This window comes from Vidua macroura, chromosome 2 (genome assembly GCF_024509145.1).
Source record: "Vidua macroura isolate BioBank_ID:100142 chromosome 2, ASM2450914v1, whole genome shotgun sequence".
NCBI classification, from domain to species: Eukaryota; Metazoa; Chordata; class Aves; order Passeriformes; family Viduidae; genus Vidua; species Vidua macroura.
The window spans coordinates 75,813,857-75,834,858 of NC_071572.1; the positions used below are offsets into that span (position 1 = coordinate 75,813,857).

A 21,002-nucleotide genomic window follows, 5' to 3' on the forward strand; every position below is an offset into this window, starting at 1 on the left:
TGCTGTTCTTGCATTAACTGAATCCTTTCCCATAAATTCAGTGGCAATGGAGAGGTTCCCAGTGAGTGTCCTGGAGTTATTGGAAGGATTGATAGGATTAAAATACCTCCTGTGGTCACGTTCAGAGCTTGTTCATTAATTTTGTTCATTTCTTGCTAGGTTTTTTTTCCTAAAATCAGCCTACAGAGTACATTCATGTTTTACAGATAATATATATCCATTCTTAGATTCATACAGACACCAGGAGGATTTTATCTAAGATCCTAAAGCAAACTCCTTGATGCTGGTCAGATGAAACTGTGTCTGGTGGGAAGTCTCCCCACTCTTGTGTTTGAGGACCTCCCACTTCTCTCTTTGATGTTATTCCCTGGGGAATTTCCACTGCTCTTCCTATTTCCTTAAGGTCTGAATTTCTCAAATTTCAGTTTGGCAAACTAAACCAAGAGAAAGAGCTTGCTGAGATTGGTATCAGTTTACACAAAGGTGCCAGGGTAAAAAACACACAATGTTTGAGTATTGAAAACAGTGAGGACTGGTGTATAAGAGGTATCAGGGCAGGGTCTAGTAAGGAAAGATGAACATCAGGGTTTTTGTTTTCTTTCTGTCACTTAGAAATAGCACTTGAAGGAATCAGTGAGAGGTGATGTGACCTAAAATGTGTGTGCAGAGAGTTGCACCAAACTTGGAAATAGAGCTGAACAGGCTCTGAGATGCCCAAGATGCCCAGATGAGCTCTGGCTGGGCTCTGTTGGTAACCAGTGCTTGGCTCTGGAGCTTTGTTTCAGAGTGGGATCCAGTTCTTCCTTAGGACTGCAAGAAAGGATGGGAACCAACAGAGAGACCTTCTAACAGCTGCCCTCCTATTCCAGCTAATCCCTCCTCTATTTCCAGCCTTTTGGCACTGAAGGTCTTTGCATTTCAGATCTTACTAAATATGAGCAAAGGGGCGAGAAGGCAGAGGAGAACAATGGTGGGAATGGTGTCAGTATTGGGATGCAGTAGGGAGGAAGGAATCTTGAACAGCTAAAGCTCTTTTTCCCTTCTGCTTCTGGACTTGACAGGAGCATCTGGATTGAATCAGATATAACCCCTGTCCATCTGGGCTTTTCTTCATGCATGTCTCCAAAATACCAATACACAGATCTGACTTGCCTCCAGGATGCCAGGGATTTGGTATGGATATGCTTTGTTCCTGCTTTTTTCTCTGGGATGTGATGAGGGAAGGTTAGTAAGAACATAAAGCACAGGAGGGGGGTAAGAAGAGAAGAGAACAGTGAGTGTTAGAGGAGATGCAAGGAATTCTTTGTAAATGGCAGAATTTTGTGGCTGCAAAAGCAAAATGTCTTTGTGTGCATTGGCCTCGAAAACAAAAATATATGTGACTGTTTCTCATTTATTCTTGATTTGGTATCTAGTGGCAGCTCTGGCTCTGTGAAAAGCTGGGAGCAATGTTCCTGCTCCTGGTATATGAAGATGAACTTGTGGTTGAGGGCCAGGCCAAGGAATTTGGCTCTTCTGCCAGGCCCTGAAGCAGACTGCCTGCCTCAGACACACAGCACCACAGTGAGAATCCCTGTGCCTCAAATGTTTAACCATACTGGGGCATCTGGCTCCAAAGAGATTGAGGAGAGGGAAGGGGCAGCTTGCCCCTGCTAGTCTGGAAAATATTGAGTAGTGGATTGAAAAAAGCATTTTCCTGGTGAGTTGGACCCTTTAATGATGAGGATTCACAGCACCTTTGGATCAAAATCTTCACCAGCATATATACTGACTTTGGGCATCATTAAATTTAAGAGAAGACTCTCTCTCCACTCTCTTTATGAAGGTAAGAGCCTAAGTTCAGTCAAACACATCAGACACCTAATTCTCTTAGGCTCACCCGTCATTTCCTAGACCCCAACCAGGCTTTCCTGGCCACATCCTAGTGCTCCAAAGCTGAAGGGATCTGGTAGGGATTCTGATAGATGCTGTATTGTACTTCATATATGTATTGATGAGTCATCTTTTGTCACATTAATGCTTGCAAAGATCTTGAGACCCTTGGGTATGAAAAGGATTTGGGGATCAGGCAATCACACACTTTGCAGCTATCAGTTTGCTGAGCAGGGAATGGATTTAAGCCCACATTTAAGGGAATTCTAGGCTTTAATGCATTCTGAAAGCATCCCAGATTGCTGATTTTATGTAGTTCTGCTGTAACAGTATCGGCTGGGATATTGTTCTCTGCATTAGTCAGGACAAAACTTAGGAGATCCCCATATCTGCAGAGTACTACAGGATGGTATTTTTGTTTTGGTTTCTGTTTCAATTCCTCAGTCTTTACACAAGTTGTTACATGAGGGCTGCAAGCTGCAGGCTGCCTACCTTCCTCTCTTGCTAAAGGCACCCCTGGTTACTTCAGGTAAAGCTTTCCTTCTATACATTCTTGCTTTATTCCATGTCAGCAGCTGGGTTAATTTTGAAGGGTTTGATCTGCATGGGGGTGAAAGAACACAGCCACGCAGCCAGCGAGATTTCTGAGCATGGCAAGACAAAGCAATCTCTTCTTTCTGTATGCCTTCCTTGGATTTATTGTCTGCATCAGCCAGGCTCCTGGTTCCAGCTGCAAGTTTTTATTATTCCAAGAATAATTGTTTGGCTAACAGAGACCTCTCCCTGCAGACAGAGGGAAGGATCAACCCAAATTGATATTTCAGATGGAAGTTTGCTTGGAGCAGCTCACAATAGCACAGAGAAAGCAAAAGAAGCACCTACCTTATTTTCCCCTGGTTGGCCTTTCTCCTCTCTCTCTCTCTCCCCCCTCCACCACCTTGAAAAACAAAGAAAAATAAGTGCAGAACTATATGACTGGAAGAAAAGCAGCGTAAAGACAGACTATCAGGTTCCCTAAAGTGCAGATTCAAACCCAGTGGCTTATAGCATATTTGGGTCAGCTCCTTTGGAAGAAATGGAGAAGACACACAAAGGAGGCACCTACAGCATCAATTTACTCATCCACTTATGGGTTATTGTGAGTCCTGAAATGGCAGATTGGCTTCTCACTTATTGAGCTGAAGCATCAGAAAAGGAGGCCTGAAAATGGCCTTTTTGCCCCAATTTCTCACCCATCAGATGGGATTCATCACCAACAGAGCAGTGGGCACAGGAGATAGGAAGGGTACCATTTACTCTGGCAGTCAGGCAATATGGGAGATGACAACTGTCCTGGGTATGGAAACATTACTTGGTCTTGTTTGTCTTTCTCTAAATATTTGGTTTTACTGACGAGATGAATTCCCTTTGGGCGAGGTTAGCGTTAATCCAGAGCAGCAGTGCTTCCCTCCAGAGGACACAGCGAGGCTTCTGCCATTGTCCTGGGGAGCAGAATATATGTCCAAAGCACAATGCCTGTCAGCCCCAAACAGGTTGCTCTGCTGACAAAACCACCCAAAACTTCACTTTTCCAAGAGCAGTCTATAGTGTTGAAGTCCCCAGTGCTCAGTCCTGGTTATGGTTGCTAATATGAACTCTACACTTAACCCACAGGCCCCAGTTTCTCTCCACAAGGCATCCAGATGCATTCCTAAGCTCCACACACTCCACTTTTCCAGTCACAACTGCATGACTCAGTGCTGCGCAGCAGTTTTCATTTCCAAAGCATTTTGCAAACATGAGCTGACTAAGGCTTGCCAGCAGACCCCATTCCTTGCCAATTGTATTGAAAGGGCCTCTGAGGAGAACGGCTGCAGCTCAGCCCAGAGGTGCAATTTCATTTTCAATTGTATAAGCATTTGGGGGGAGGTTGAGAGACGAAAAAAGTTGTTGTTCAGTTGCCACTGAGATTTTATGCTTATTTCATTGCCGTGTTTACTTAGGAATGAAACAACATCCTAGGTGCTGATAACAAGCTCACCTCAGAGCATGGGACTTCTGGGCCTTGAGGGAAGACAATAAAGGTGATAGTTAATGTCTCTTCAGTGTTAAAATCTGTGACTACGAGAAAGATGATACGCTGGTTCTAAAACTGTATGCCATCTTCCTCTTCCCACTTCTTCCCCTAAGGCTGGAGGGAATTACAGCAGGGGTTGAGTTTGCACAGATCAAAAACTCTGGCTGCAATAAATTTAAACAAAAAGTAAGTTCTGGTCTGTCAGTCTTTTCATGCCATAGGTTTCTCCTCTCATATTACACCACCTGGAGCCCCTCTTCGTGCTGCAGTTGGGGGTGGCATCACACAGACAGAGGGGTGATGTACTGGGAACAGGATAACATGGGAAAAGCATCTCCATTACATGCTTTCACAGTTATTCCATTGAATCACAGAACTGTTTGGGTTGGAAGGGACCTTCAAGTTCATCTAATCCCCAGCAGGGACACCTTCCACTACACCTGAGCTCCATTCAAGTTGGCCTTAAACATTTCCAGAGACGGGGCAGCCACAGCTTCTCTGAGAAACCTGTGCCAGTGCCTCATCACTCTTACAGGGAAGAATTTCTTTCTAATATCTAATCTAAACCTACTCTCTGTGAGGTTAAAGCCTTTCCCCCTTGTCAAAAGTCCCTCTCCAGCTCTCTTGTAGCACCTTTAGGTACTGGAAGGGCTTCTAAAGTCTCCCCACTGCCATCTCTTCTCCAGGCTAAACAACTCCAACTTTCTCAGTCTGACTCCCTGGGAGAGGTGCTCCAGCCCTCTGAACATCTTCCTGGCATCCTTTGGACTTGCTCCAGCAGGTCCAAGTCCTTCTTATACTGAGGGACACAGCAGGATGCAGCACTCCAGAGCAGAGTAGAGGGGAAAAATCATCTCCCTCAACCTGCTGGCCACACTTCTTTTGATGCTGCTCAGGATACAGCTAATTTTAGTCTTCTAACAAGTAGTGAATTTCCAAGATGTAATTACGCTGAACTTGCATAAAGCTTGTCCCATGGTGTGATATAAGCATTTTAGAAAATTTAAATTGTGGATCAGTCCTAGGAGTTCTGAGGTGGAGATAGGAGAGTTAAATACTCAAGTCCCAGGGAAAGAAATTCTTGGACTTTAGACCAATTACTTTGCGTTTCTGCAAAGAGCTGGAATTTTCCAAACCTTGGAATTTGTATATCAACATCTGTTTAACTAGGAGACAGGCCAGATGCCCATAAACCTCTTTGAAAGCTTCTACTTTTGATGTTATGCTTTATTACTTTTAACATATTTTGAAGAAAAATGGAAAAGTGTCACTGAAGTCCCTTCTTGTGGAATGCATGAACCTTCCTTGTCAACCTCACCATCCCAGACAACACACATCAGCATTAAGTGTTGAGCTACCAGTGCCTTGCATATGGAAGTCCAAATGGTCGGATGCCATTAGGGCCTTGAGTTCTCTCCTGCCTCTGTTGGGATGGCTCAGTTTTAGGATCTGTGAACTGCAGCTCAGGAAAATGGAAGTGTTTGTTTAAAACACTCACACAAGATGTAAATTCATCTAAGAGAAAAACTCAGTTTTTTCAGAGAAGACTTGGCCTGGGGAAGAGCTAGTCTAAGCAAACCATGGTCTGGTCTGTACCATCTTGCAGTCCAAGCCAAAAAAAATCTGTATCTTGGCTTTGCAGGACATGGCTCAGAAGCACAAGTCACTCAAGGTTATAAGCAGAAAAGAACACTCAAGAAAATCACCAGAAGAGGAAATCATATGTTGGCATCTCCCCAGTCTGACCATGGTTTTACTGATTGTTACGTGCTATAGAGTTGCTTTGGCATTTTGATAAATGCCATTGATTTTCCTAAATGCAGACTCCAAGCAATGCATCTTTGAGAATAGTCTATCAGTTTCTCTCATAACTATTGACTAACACAGCGGTACTGACTGTTACTGTAAGAGGCTGTGAGTCAGGAGTGGAAGTGCCTTAGAAGAAATGCTCTGCTATAGTCAGTCCCATATTTGTGAGCTTCATAATAAGTGAAATTATATTGCTTTAATGATGCAGCAGGTAAACTTAATGATTATCCTAGATAATCATTTAAGGTAGACCCTTTCAGCTCTGGGATCTCTGAATCATTGGCTATGGTTGGTTAAGAAAAAACATTAGCTACAGATGGTTTCATCCTTTGTTGTCCTATTTCAGCCCTGGTTAGTCCCACAGCAGGAATATTTTAGCTGTAAAGGAGGGAAGGGGATTTTCAATCAATATACACATTGGCATTAGCAGTTCACAAAAGAGAACTAACTCTAATCGCAGAAAGATCACAGCTGATCTACATTTGCACCACTCGCTTTTGATGTACTTCTCTTGAGAAACACCACTTGCACATTGATTTTTCTACACTGAATGTGATGAAAGATGGACAACATGCTCTGCTTGTCACATTTCAACTCTTTCCTCCATACAGTGTTTTCAGGTGGGCTTCAGTTATTCAGAAATGCCATCAGGAATCACTGGTCTTTGTGGTTTGCTGTGCACATTGAACTCTACAGTCTGGGATCCCAAGGAGTATCTGCCTGCCAGGATAACAGTTGGGGCTAGTAGGAAATTCCCAGTGAAATTCTTAGGGAATTAATAAAATCATAGAATGGTTTGACTCGGAAACGCATCTTGAAGAGCACCTAGTTCCAACCCCCTAGCACTAGCGCAGGTTGCTCAGAGCCCCACCCAGACTGGACTTGAACATTTCCATGGATGTGGGAATCAACCTGAACTTACTCATTTGCACCATGCAAAAGGAGTACCAAAGACCACCATTCTGGCCACGTCTCATATGGTTTTGCCGTGGTTTAAATGACAAAACTAGGAGTAATGCAATGGTGATTTGGGTTTGGTTGTTTCTGGGAGAATTCTACAATGAGCTACTAAAAATTTTTATTGAGTGTCCATTCTAAATGAAAACTCTTGATGTCTTGGATGGTAACAGAAGAAGGTTAATTTAAGCTGATGACATCATTCTTTGAGGCAGCTGACCTCCCTGTTGCTCCTTGGTGAGGCACATAAATGTCTCTGTGGCAAGTGAGGGCGCACCACAACCTGAGGAGCTTTGGTCTGCACAGTCAATAGGGCTGCAAAGGGATTCAGTTGCCTCTAAACCCCAGCACCTTTGTTTGGTTAGCTGGATCTGGACTACATTGATGGGGCTGCTTAGAGGCTGAGCTAGTGCAAATGAAAACAACAACAGCCTTTTGAGGTGGTATTGGGTGTCTGACACATCCTTGTGGTGCCAGGTGACATGATACAAGACCTATTCGCTGCTGTGCACTACGGGAGTGGCAGCTGTAGGACAGCAGGAAAGCCCAGCCAGCATGTCACATAGCACTGGATGGTTGTACCTGGGCAGCAACTGTGTTTCTGTTCCCTGCTTTGGGAGCTCAGATGTACATCTCACACACAAACACCTAATGCAGACAATCTAAATGTAGGCACCTTAATTTCAAACTCAACCCAATCATTTTATAGCCTTTCTGTTCAGTGTGTTTTCTACCTCAGGATATTTCAATAAACATTTTGCTACATATCTTAAAAATTAGAGGAAGACAGGTTGCTTCTGTGCTAGGATACAGATGCTTAGTGTCTCCATATGTAGGTGATGGATGGCAATGACCCAAAAATGTTACATCAAATATTACTAAATAAATTTAACATATTTGTTTAAGCAAAAAAAATTAACAAACAAAACAAATCAAATCAAATCAAATCAAATCAAAACAGCTGTATCATCTGCTAAAGAAATTCACTTCAACATATCTGAATAGTGTATGTAAGTAGAGGAAAAGTTAGATTTTTAAGTCAAAACAATCTAAACTTCATTTGTTGAAGGCAAGCTATGAAGGTGGCACCCATGCCACCAAGTCCTGCAAAGGATCGTGAGGCTTTCACATATACCAAACAGGCATCACCAGGTATTATATCCATAACTTGTTGCAGGAAAAATTTTGCAATTCAATCTGACTGATGACCCAAACACATGGAAACAGTCATGGAGGTTGGGGTGGCTGAAGATACCACATGGCTTCTGAGATGGGCACCTGGACCTCCCTCTCACCCCAGACCAGTGAGCACCACAGCTGAGCAATAAATCCACAGCTGCCAAACCAGACACCCTGGACACAGAGGTAATTCGGATATCATACTTATTTCTGGGGTTGGTTGGTTGTTTATTTGTTTTTCCAGATGAGTAATATTGCCTTTGTGAGCAAAAAGTGTAAGGATTTCTGTGAACAGGAAACTCATGCCTGACAGGATCATCACAGCAATATTTACTGCAGCCTGCAGTGATCTCTGCCTGGCTGTGATTTGCTGTTTTGCACCAAAATAAGTTGCAGGGAAGCAAAAATATAAATTTTATCAATATGGTGTCTGAAACAAGGCCTTAGCTCATGAAGCAGTTGTGAAGGTTAAAGTTGGAAACATAGAGGAGGAAAACAGAAATAAGCAAAAGAACATGCTGGGCCATATGGGAGGAGGTGGACAGGTAAGAAGCAGAAGCAGTTGATGTGGGGTGCATAGTCTGGTCACTGGTGGCATTTGGGTCCCTCATGGACTTGCACAGGGTCACCAGCTGGTTACACACTGAAACAGATGGACCACATGATTATCTGGAAAAGGCACAACAGAGTCACTGCTGGATGTGAAAGTCTATAGCGATGCTGAAGGGCAGCAGCGATCATGAATTACTTATTGAAAAGATGATGCATTAAAGCCCAAGGGAAAGACGGGTGACACTGGAGTTAAATTTGATCCTGCAAAGTTAAAAGGCAAGTCTTTGAGAGAGACAGAGGAGGTAATGCTTGGGGAGCATTTCAGGCCATTAGTGCTGAACGATAAAGAATTCTCAGTAGAGACCAGATGGGAAATATTTAAGGAAGCAATAGAGAGCACAGTAGGGAACTTATTGGGAGGCCTAAGCAAACAAGGAGGAGCTGGACAAACATCAAAACAAAAGCATTAGAGGGAAAATGCAAACAGAGCCAAGGATTATGGGAGAGTGGAAACAAAAGCACAAAACAAAGCAGAGGAAAATTTCCAAAGGCAAGTAAACCGCTTTAGGTTATTGAGAAGCACCAGGAAAACAAGGTGTGAAACTGAGATGGAAAAAGATTGTGTTCAATGGGAACAACAGAGCACCAAGAGGAATCCTCACGGCCTACCAGAAAAGGTAAGAGAGAAGGTGGAGCCATGGAAAGAGCAAGTGGCTGAACACTCTTATCACCATCCCTGGAGGGATTTAAAAGATATTTAGATGTGGCTTTTAGGGATATGGTTTAGTGATGAGCTTGGCAGTGCCAGATTAAGTTGGCCTCAATCACCTTAGAGGACTTTTCCAACTAAAGGATTCTATAATTTACCCAGATACAATCACCCCAGACCAAGAGTTTGGCTTGTAAGAAAAAGAATGGCATCAATTCTGAGCCGATGACATAAAAAGGACTGTACACAGCCCTTCCATCCTTTTAGCAACATATGTTGCCACAGAACTGTTAGAGATCACCCTACAACTAAGGAAAATAGGAGGGTTCAAAATTAATGCACGTTACTGCCACCAGTGGAACTACAAAGACATATATTAAAGCGCAGTGGGGAAAGTCCAATGGATGCAATTGAGGAATGGTTAAAGCAAATCGCATAGGAAGAAAACGGTGAAAAATGCTGAAGTGTGGGAAAGGATTAGATTAAATATCCATGCTCTGACTATGAGTACAAAATGAATAAGGATGGTGATTAAAGGTGCTTTTGATGATCTTTATTTTGCGAGATGCACCATGGAAAGTAAGAAAATCAGACATTTTCCAGCTAAAAGCATTGCAACTACAGTTGCTCTGTGGAGCAGTAAGAGTAAGGAGGAAGTTAAGTAATGGCTTCAAGTCAGAAGACTGCTAAGGTTTCCTCATCTTCCCACATTGTGTAGTAACAACCCAAACTGAGATGAATCTCATGACAATGGGTGTTACACCATTAAGATCCTTATCTTATTGAAATGACACCAAGCAATTACACAAGTTTGCAATAATCGCTGAAGTGACTGCTGCAGGAGTAAAGACAGCAACTGGAGAGAGAAAAATGCAAGAAAATACCTAAAATATTAATTTGTATTTCTCAGGCAGCACATACATACCTGATATCTTCCTCCAGAAAAGGTTTTTAAAGGCATATTCCTTCGGTAATGCTGCTATGCAGAAAACTACAGGCTCAGAGACTCAAGTGTCTTCATGGAGGTGTATTAGCCTGAGATACCTACAGCACTGCCCTGGGCAGCTGGATCACCTGCCCTCAGAGAAGCATGTATCAAACAGAAGGAGCCATGGATGTCTTTGGGCAAAAGCAGATGCAGAGCAGAGCCATTTTAAAGTTATAGACAGATCCAGAAGAAAATCATTGTATTGTTCTGGGGAAAAGATAATCTGTCAAGACACATGAGCTTTGTTGGCAGTACAACCTCATTACAGCTGGCACAGACAAACACAGTTTTAGATTAGCAGGAATAATAATCACAAGCCCCACTGGCACAGCAAAGTGGCACTTCAGGTGTCTATATGTCATTCACAGTGCTGCTTCCTGGAAATGGGCCTCCCTGTAAAACAGAGCTGCCTTATATTCCTCAGCTTTTATCTTGGGGTAACTCAGACACTTCCACTACTGCCAGAAGGGAAATGCAGCTTTTCTCTCCCGTGGAGACCACTCTTTGCTGTGCAGCTCCCTGGAACACTCTGAGTCATCAGTATGCTTCAGAGGAAAACAGGGGGCTTAGGGTTTGGAATTTGAGATTTGGGTAGACAGTGATCTCCTGGGGAGCTTTGCTGCAGGCAGGAGGGCAGAGAAAGAGTAAAAGGAAGTGAAGGATGGAGATGAAACTGACCAAATAGGTAGGGTTTTGCCACAGATACGAAATATGGTAATCCTCAAAAAATCAGCAAAACCTTCTGGGCCATTATATCTATGCTTTGCTAGCTTAATCCCACAACCTGAGACAGAAGACGCATTTCCAGCTGTAAAACCTTTCTGCCCCATCATATCCAGTTGTGTGGAACTTTATCTTGTGTTACAGAGGCAGGTTTCATTCTTCCATGGTCAGTGTTTGCATCCCCATACATTTAGAAAGAGCAACTCTGTCTTCATTCAGTTTTTCTGTTTGGCAAGCAAAGTCAAGACTCACACCTTTGACCCACACATTTACCTCTTGAGGCAGAGTGGATGAATAAAAGGAAGGCAACACACGGAGCTCAGTGCTCAGGAGGGAAAACAAGAGGACCATTGTTTGCTGCACCATGAAACCAGCTTCTCATTGCTGGACTTCCTCAGGTCACCCTTGTCAAGGCTGATGTTAAGTCAGGATTGAAGCGATACGCGGAATAAATAAATAGACTCCACAACCTGGGGTAGTTATGAAGTGGGTATGTATGTCCGCGGCCGACACAAGTGAGATAGCTCTCCAAAACTTGTGCCCCGAGCCTCAGTCTGACCCACACTTTTATTCCCAAAGATGTTCCATATGCAATACATTGCACAACTTTTCCATGCATCTTCAACCCCCGGCCCTGCCTGTCCTCACCTCTCATACTAAATAGGTCCACGCCCTTCTGGGCATGCGTGGTTTGCTGTGGTGGTTGCACAGGGGGGGTCTCAGGGGTCTTCTGAGGCTGAAGATTTTAGTCTTCCTCATTACTGAACTTTTGAAATTTTCCTCTCTGCACGTGCGCTTTTGGTCCTTTGGTGCTTACCTGTGTATGTCTGACAGTCTTGATAGGCTTAGAGACAGAGAGGCTTCTTTATCTGGGTTCTTTGCATCCCTGGGTATTGTTCTTTTATGCAAGAAGCTTCAGAAATTTGCATTTTCTTATGCCCTTTGAACCATGGCAGAGGTTTCTTAAGTAAATGTTAAAATTCAACACATAACCCTACAAGCTAAAATATAAATGCTTAATTCATTTTGTTAACTTAAATGGACTCCAAAAATTTCTCTTTCAGGATGATGTCAGGGGCTTCAACAAGCCCTTTTCCTCTACATCCTCTTCCCATCCAAAGATGTGTGGGCCTGTTCCTGCTCTTCACAGAAAGCACCATTACTTATTAATCCAGCTATCATGTCAGTGGGGGCTTCTGCTGCTCTTGTCTCTTGCAGCAGAAATGAAGTCTGTTTGCTGATGAAGGACTGCAAGGCTGGAGACAGGCTCTGGTAGCAGCTAATGCCATCCCACACATTCTTCTGTGAGAAAGACCAGCTTCTGAATTTATCATTAAATCTTGGGCTTTCTCTGAAGCTCACTCTTTGTAATACCATAGAATCATAGAATGGGGAGGGTTGAAAGGCACCTTTAAGATCATCTTGCTTCAACCCTCCTGCCGTGTGGGGACACCTTCCACTGAACCAGGTTGCTCCAATCCCCATAGCATCTTGGCCTTAAACACTTTCAGGGGATGGGGCATCCACATCTTCTCTGGGCAGCCTTTGTCAGTGCCTCACCTCCCTCACCATAACAAATTTCTTATATAACTAATATCTAAACTAAACCCAACCTCATTCAATTTAAGGATGAAGTAAATCTTCCAAGCATTGCTGACAAGTGTCTGCTTGTTTCATTACAACTCCATCCTTGGGTTCACAAGGTTTCTGGTATTGATGCGCATACATTTTGGAGCATGAACAAACAGCCAATGGATCAATGTTCGCTGGGACAAACTTGCTGAGATGAAATACTGGCTTCATTTGTTAAACTTTAATGATTGACCTGCTTGGCAAAGCTACGAATGAAATAACTCCCATTTCTCTAGGTAAGTTTATCTATTGGGTAATTACACTTTGAGCTCAATGAACATTGTTTCTTTAAAAGCATTTCCTTACCACTCAGTTAAAAGTACCTGTAATTAAACCTCAGAGGAACACATCGTAGATTTAAGGTCTGAGGTTTGAATGACAGTTTCCCACAGCAGCTTCTTCCTGCATGGAGATGCCAACTCATGGAGTCAGCATTTGTATGTCCTTTGGGGAACGGGGCAATCAGAGGAGACTGCAGCCTAAACAGAGTATCTATTAAAGCAGGAAAAGATGCATATGTCATCTTGTCTGAGATACATACCATGCTCGGTTACCATGGCAATGGACATTATAGGGAGCTTCAAGGGAGGGGAAGAGTGATTAGTGGACAGAAAAGGGGGAAGACTGTGCTGTGTCCGCTCAGGGTGTTTTCATTAAGATTATAAGAAGCAGGATCTAGATATTAGACAGTAGGTGTTCGCATTCTCATCCTAGTCTAACTTTAAAAGTATGAGTGACAGGGGCATCCCTTGTTTCCCTCAGCAGGCAACTCCACCAGATGAAAGATTTTCCCAGTATCTGGCCTCCTGTTGTCTCTATTTCCCACTCTATAGTGCTTAATCTTCTCAATTGACAAGCTGAAGCGTACCAAATCAATATTTTCTTTTGAAATTTGGCTGTTCAAAGGCTAACTTCATTGAGTAATGATTTTGTGCTTTGGGCTAAAAGCTTGCTTTGAAGGCTTCATTGCACAGGTGAATTATTCCTTTCAAATTAAAAGAAAAAAAATTCATAATCATTTTAGATGAGACTAGAGAAAGTAGAAGAATAGAAAAAAATGCTGCCTTTTACTGGGACTGTAGTTAATTCTGTCTTTTAGCCTGGTTTGCGAACAAAATGATGTCTATGTGGTCTTTTGCCTAGCATTTAAACATCAACATTTTTAAGCATGTTGGCCATTATCACCCACTTTCAGAAAATGGTCATTTCCACTCTCTGGGGGTAGGAAGTTCCTACAAGTTTCATTAATATCATCAACCAGGGAAAAGGAGAATTCAAGGCAAATTAAAGGAGAATTAAATGCAAATTAATCTATCTTGATGGGTCCCTTAATGGAAAGGCACTTTCTTATTCATCCTTCATGGCAGCAGCCAACTAATCAGCCAGAAAACACCTACTGGTCCACCAGCCAGTACTCAGGGCCCTACTAGCATGGCTGTAGGCTGCTCTTTCCTGACCAAAACTGTAGGGGACACTGGGAGAACTGCAGGATGCAAATGTTCATGGGACCAGGAAACCAGGTTTCATTGCTCATGCAGCAAGACAAATATGTCAACAGATTTCTCCAACAACAGCATTCAAAAAACAAAATCATCTAAATCTCATCTATCGTTTCTTTTTTCCACAATACATGTTGCTGCAGTGCTTGTTTCAGCAATGGACTTGCACCCACACATTTAACAAAGGCCATGGGTGCTTAGTGAAACCCATGATCCTCTAGATGTGAAGTCAATGGAGCTTTAACAAATCAAAATATTATGTGGGTTTAAGAGCTTTCTGGGATGAAAGCTGGACTTTGGAGACTTGAAGCAAAGAACTCCAAAGGTCTCTTCCAGCCTAAAGTTTTCTTTAAGTTTGTATCTTAAGATCTGTGTCTGTTGTCTGTATGCACAGTACACAGCTCTTACCTTATTCCTCCTTGGTCCTCACCTTGTCAATGTAAATTAGCCTTATTTTACAGACCAGAATTCTAGGGAATTTTTAACTCTCTTTTTTTTTCTGGATAAAGGACCTCAACCCATTCAGCAATAACATCTTTGGGGATGAGATGTCCAAAGCATCTTGCAGCATCAAGTTGGGTGCAAATTTCCTGAATGCACCACTCAGACTCTTTCAGTGTGAATTGGTGGATTAAATATGGGCCAGACAGTCTGGCTTTGACTTCAAAGATTTCCACCTTCTCAAAGGGATTCTGATTCTGTCCATTTTATATGGGAAATAGAGACAAAGGAATCTCTGAGTATTTAGGATCTGAAGACATGGAACGGAATAAAAATCTCAACAGGGTGTTAGAAAGATGCAAACAGCCCTTCAATTTACAGTTACAAGTTGATTTCTTTATACCAAATTGAAGCAGTTCCAAAAAACTGAGAAGAAAAACAAATATAAAAATCCCTGGGCTTTCTTTCTTTCCTTGTGTGACCTTATGAACCTTCATGACTCCAGGTAGCATTCGACATAGCTGAGGATGTGACCTTTCAGTAGCAGAATGAACTCAATCTAACTTTCAAGGTCTTGAAAGTATGATAGGGTTTTTCCCCTTGTTGGCCCCAGAGCTTAACCATGGATCATAGTAGAAAAATCTCAGGATACATTGATTTGAACCAAGCAAACCTAAATATTTATTAATTGAAGAGCTAAATATTGACTTCATGTAAAACTGAAGTAAATATCTGCAACGAGAGTCTCAACATTTATAAAAAAGAAACAAAAATTCTAGTGAGCAGCTTGCTAGGAAACAACCACCCAAGAGCAGCTAATACCAGCAGATGGACAAAAGCCCACACTTCTCTTGGGTGGGCTATTTAGGCTCCACAATATCTGAAAAGAAGATGCTTGGCCCCAGTGTGGTAACAAAACCATCATAAGTGCCCAAACGTCCTCCACTGTCCATGGAGAGAGAAATCTAGTACAAGGGCATGCAGTGAGAGGACAAGAGGGAATGGTTTTAAACTGAAAGAGGGTAGGTTTAGAATAAATATTAGGAAGAAATTCTTTACTATGGTCAGGAACAGGCACAGTTTGCCCCAAGAAGCTGTGACTGTCCCATGCCTGAAAATGTTCAAGGAGATGGAGAGGGCTGGCCTACTTTCCTGATGCTGAATTTTAATCAAAATGCATAAAAGAAGGTCTCCTCAGCTCAAGGGAGTTGAAATCCATAGACCCCACTAGCCAAAGCAGTGTCAAATCCACCAGGCTGTGGAGCAACTGGGGTGAGGGGGCCAGGGGATAAACAATGAGGATGAGGGTCTCTTCTGTACCTCTTGGTCAAGCTAAGTCACCAGGGACTAAGGGGAGCAAAATTCAAGAGGCCAGGCAGTAAGAATGAGTAAGAGGAACCTTGACCCTTGCCAACAGCCATGGAGCTTCTACCAAGAGGAGCTGGCTTCTGCCTCTTTTCCCAAATATGTGTATTTTTCCTACCGGCTCTCAATCAATTCAGATATAATCAACATAGCGAGCAAAGAGGGGTCAATTTTCCATACCAGTCCATTGGTCAATACAGACCAAGCAAGTTGATTGCAGTTAATTACTGATGATGGGCTCACATCCACAGGACATGGTCCAATGACAAAGGGGGAGGATGGACCTACAGAAAAACCTGTCATTTTGATCAAGGCTGTACAACTAGAGTGCAAAGTGTATCCAAGACTTCCACACTCTTCTGAATGAAATAAAAACCACAGCTGCAAGTGGTTGTTTGTTTGTCTTACTTGTTACAGGAGTTTTAAAAATCTTTCCTTCTAATTCTGAGTTACTACAGGACTCCCATAAGGATGGGAAACATTCCCAGGGCAGACAGGTAGACCTCCCTGTTTCATTTTTTCCCACTGGGAACTGATGATGTTGTTTGCTGCTGTTGTCAACAGTGTTTTATTTAAACCTCTTGCAATAACTGAACTCTTTCACAAGTAATCCCGCTGGCTGCTGCTGTGGGTTCTTCCTTCTGGGAAATCACATCAATGGCAGTCGAGCCTGGACAGCTTCCTAAGCCATCTCTTCCATCTCTACCACAAAGGAGAGAGTTCATGAGCAATCCCTTGCACAGTAGCCAGGGAAGGTTTCCTCCTCTGCAGGAGTACTCTCATGTGGGAGAAAAGATCAGAGTAGGGGATTGCCAGCCACTGATCTGGCTTTGTGGCTTTTCCCAACAGTTTGGTGCATGAAAAACCTCCTTTCCTGGGATTGCATAATTAGAGGAAGGGAAATGAGATCTCAGGGAGGGACTCAGAGATCATGGGGCAAAACTCCAACTCTAGCTCTTCTTACTAATCCGGTTTATGTCATCCTCATTCTCACTTTAACTTCTTTTCTCTAACAAGTCTGAATGAATTAGGATTCATTCAGGAGAAATGAATTCAGGAGAAAGTCAGAGTGACTCAGACATCTCTCCTTTAGCATAAGAATTCTCTGGATTTTAACAAGTCCAACCAGCCATGATGTTATCAGACATTGAGAAACACAGAACTGAGCTGGTGTCTTCTGGCAACAGAAGATCTGAGGAAAGTTCAGCATGGTCCTGGAAGAACCTAACTGGGAGATGTCCTATGGTTCCCAGACCTGCTAGGGTCTCTGCACCAGCAGTACAGGAGGGCTGTTGGAGAGACAAAACTGAAATTCCATTTCCATCTTTCACCCTTCCCTGGTGTCCCGAGCAGTGAACTGTTTGAGACACATGGGGATATTTGTCTGAACACAGAATGGCTGGTTTTGTGTGGGAATGTTCAGTCCATGGGACTACACATTTCTGGGGAAACCCTGTTTTATCTTTACAAAAATAAACTCTCATGTGGCAAAGAAATAGAAATAGTGATGGTGAGAAACATGACTTTAAGACTAAATGTGCTCTAGAAATGGTGTTATCATGATAGTTAACTCTTTGGTCTGCTGGAGGGTGCTGGAGGGCCATAAAGTTGCTCAGAGGGCTGGAGCATCTCTGCTGTGGAGACAGGCTGAGGAAGCTGGGCATGCTTAACCTGGAGAACAGAAGACTCCAAGGAGCTCTTAGAGCACCTTCAAGTGCTCTAAAGGGGCTACAAAAGAGGGAGAGGGACTTGTGACAAGGCCTTGTAGTCACAGAACAAGGGGGAATGGCTTCCAACTGTTTGACAGGGGGGAGGTGTAGATTAGAATTTAGGAAGAAATTGTTGTGAGGGTGGTGAGACACTGGTACTGTTGTTGGTTGAAGTAGCTAAGAATCAGATGGATGCATAAATAATTTTGTGTTAGCATCACATCAAGTCTAATCCCTATCCCCAGATCACCCAGAACTGCCAGCCCTTGTCATGACTTTGGTTAACTACATCAAACTGGGCCTGTATTATATCTACATATATAATATATAGATATTATGCATTAGCTGGATCTCGGCCAATGGATTTAATTCCTAATTTCTTCACCTTTGAACTGGCATTTTGTTTTACTGAGGCCAACTTTGACATGGCAAAAGCCTAGAATAAAGCATGGAAAAAAAATGAACAAAATGGAAAATTAAACAAAAGTTTCCAGCTCAACAACTTCCCCTACTCACAGCTATAAAAACTGAACAGTGTAAAGGCCCTACTGAATGGATCCTTACAAGAGACTGTTCATATCTGGAGATATCACTGAGACATAATTTACATGGAAAATTACAATCCAGACTAGGGGGTTTTCCCATGGTTTTTCCCAAAAAGCATTTGGCTCAGCTGAATCCTGAGCACACATTTCCTCTCTCTGGCTCCCTGGGGCTGGTCCTTGGCAGAGCTCTCAAAGTCTGATGGTGATTCCCGAAAAGCAACTCCCGAGACAGGGGCAGAGTGAGCATATATCCTGGATAAGCCACACTCAGAAGTGCAAGGGTGGAGAGGAACAACTGGGACATCTTCCTGATGCCCCCAGTACCTCCTGCCTCGAGCCTCAGCCCCTCTGACCAGAGCTGTATTTGCTGGGCAGGGAGGTCACCCAGCAAATCTTCATGCAGTGACGTTCTCGGAGAAAGCAGCTGCGCGGATCAAGAACAAACCGAACCCTTTTCAGCACTTTTTCATCACAAAGAGATGCTAAATACAAATCTCAGCACCAGGCTTGCTTGAAGGTTCTGGTCTGAGCAAACCCTGATCATCAATATGGGGCAAGTGGGGTATTTCGGTGCTACTAAAAGCAAACAACAGGATGCCTGATTGTACTTTCTTAACTTAAACTTTTTAAGAAACAAGCAACCACACATCTTAAGACCTGGCACAGGCCAGTCTTACAAAAAGGGTGCAAAATCCTGAATATCAGAAACTGCAGCAAGCTATAGGATATGTTCTCTGTGACCCATGGACCCTTGCAGTCCCTTTTGCCTTTTCCAGTGTCATGGCACAATGACATGAGGCACTTGACCCTGAGGTAAGCTCAGTTGGTTTGAGCCTGGTGCCAAGGTTGTGGGTTCAATCCCTGTGTGGGCAATTCACCTTAGAGCTGGACTTGATGATCCTTGTGAGTTCCTTCCAACTCAGAATATTCTGTGAATCTGTGACTTCTGATTCTCTTTCCGGTACCACCATCATGACTAAAGCCACCACTGGGCCACTATATCTAATAGCCAAGAAATTCTGATGCAGGGCTTCTCACTCACAACCCCAGACACTGCCTATCCTCCAGTGATGGGGTTCAGACTCTCTGTACCCCACACTGTGGATTAATATTTGGTTTTGTTTGGTTTTTTGAGTTTTTTTTTTTTTTGTTTTGGTTTTTTTTTTGTTTTTGTTTTTTGTTTTGTTTTGTTTTGTTTTGAGTTTTCTGGTTTTTTGGGGTTTTTTTTCTTTATTTATTTCAAGGGTTGGACCATGCAATTTGTAAGCCCCAGTCTCCTGCCTGCTGGCATTGCTCAAACGTTGGTGTTGCCTTGTCCTACCTACACCCTGGGGTGCCAGAGCTGACCTTGGCGCTAAAGGCCTGGAAAACTGAATGAAGGCAGTGTTCAGGAATAGAACTCACGTCTGCAAATACAGCCCTGCAGAGGTCAGAGCTGGAAACACGGATGTGCTGAAAGGGCAGCTCCGGTGTGATCCCTAAGAAAGCAAAGGAACGACAAGGAATTTTAGCCAGCGGGGATGCAAGGCAGCAGGAAGGGGGACTCTGTGTGTGTGTGCAAAGCCAGCTCTACACCTCTCCTCGCCTCTTCCCCTGTTAAGGGGGGTCTGCCAGCTCAGGAGTGGCACAGTCTAGCGCAAGTCCTGCCTCCTGCCTCCTTCCTCCTCCTCCTTCGCCTCCTCCTCCTCCCAGATGTTCCCTTGTGTGCAGCCATCTGTTGAGCTCCCTCCTCCCTCCTCCTGCGGGGAAGGGGGCAGCCAGCTTGCTCGGCCAGCTGCACGCCTCGGACGAGAAGGAGGAGGGAGAAAGAGGAGAGAAAAAGGGGATAGCCGGCCCCAAGCCCTGCTGCTGCCGGCTCCCGGCGGCGCCCGCTCCCGCCGTGGGAAGCGGCGCTGCGCGGCCGCCCCTCCGTGGGAACCGACCCCGGTCGCGGTGAGTCCCTCCCTCTGCCCCCATCCTCTTCCTGACCCCCACATCCCCTCTCTGACCCCCACACCTTCCTTGCGCCCTCCATCCCCTCCCTGGCCCCTGCATACCTCTCTGCACCCCCCCCAAACTTCCCCGTGTGTGCAGAACCGTGGGGCTCATCTTTGGGGACGGGGGAAGCTGTACCGCGATGGGCTGAGCCCTCCCTGCCGCCTGCCCGGGGATGCGCAGGGCCAAAGCCGGGGGTCTCTGCTGCGGAGCCCTCCCCAGCCTCAGAGTGCGGAAACTTTTTTCGGTGTGATGAGTTTTTCTTCGCGAGGGGGTTCAGCGGCCGGGGGTGCAGGGTAGGGGGAAGGACAGAGGTCTCGGGTGGAAGTAAACTACTTTTTTCCCCACCTCTGGTTTTACCAGAGGGGGAACTTTGAGATGCGGTGGGTGCGTACGAGCCACCAGCTCTGCTCCCCTCCCGGGATGAAGCGTCTCTAGCTGGAATCCCTTCTCTTCGCCTTCCCCCAGTGGAATGGTGGTTTCTAGAGGTCTTGGGATCGCCACGGCTGCAGAGTAATCCGAGCAGCAGCTGGAGGCTCCGCACCGCCTCCCGTGCCCGGCTTCGGAGCTTTGATTTCACACAGGGCTCCCTGTCTCCCCTCCTCTCCCTCCTCCTCCTCCTCTACGGGCCCTCCCCTCAACTCTCGGGAGCGAAGAGAAGCTTTTCAGTGGGTTTCTGGTGCTGGGAGGCTCGCAGGGTTTGGAAGCTTATTCAAGGTAAGGAGAGAAAGGAGAAGGAAAGCTTAGAGGGGTCGGCTGGATGGGGTGTAGAAGCTGGAAGGTGCAGGGGGGGGGTCCTTTCCCCCCGGGTTGCATTGATAAAAGCATGGCAAAGGCATTCCTGACTGGGAATTTCCCATCTGTGAGTAGATTAAGCTGACGGGGAAGGTGTGTTTGGGAAGGGGAGAGAGGAAGCCGAGCAAAATTTATTCATTCTCTCATTGAAAAAAAAAAAAAAAAAAAAAAAAAAAAAAGAAGGAAAAAAGAAAGAA

General features: G+C 44.3%; 1 protein-coding gene across 8 annotated transcripts in view; it reads left to right on the forward strand.

Moving 5' to 3' along the window:
- The window catches only part of TSKU (tsukushi, small leucine rich proteoglycan), a 37,022-nt gene that overhangs the window by 1,921 nt on the left and 14,099 nt on the right, over positions 1-21,002 (forward strand). The window contains exons 2-3 of one of the 8 annotated variants that reach the window (XR_008435858.1): positions 7,872-7,998; positions 8,118-8,262. The gene's annotated coding sequence lies outside the window, so the exon portion shown is untranslated. Of the gene's footprint in view, positions 1-1,415; positions 4,084-7,871; positions 8,060-8,117; positions 8,263-19,850; positions 19,969-20,671; positions 20,728-21,002 lie in introns of those variants that run through there. The other 7 variants (XR_008435856.1, XR_008435855.1, XR_008435860.1 and 4 more) reach the window with 7 other exon arrangements.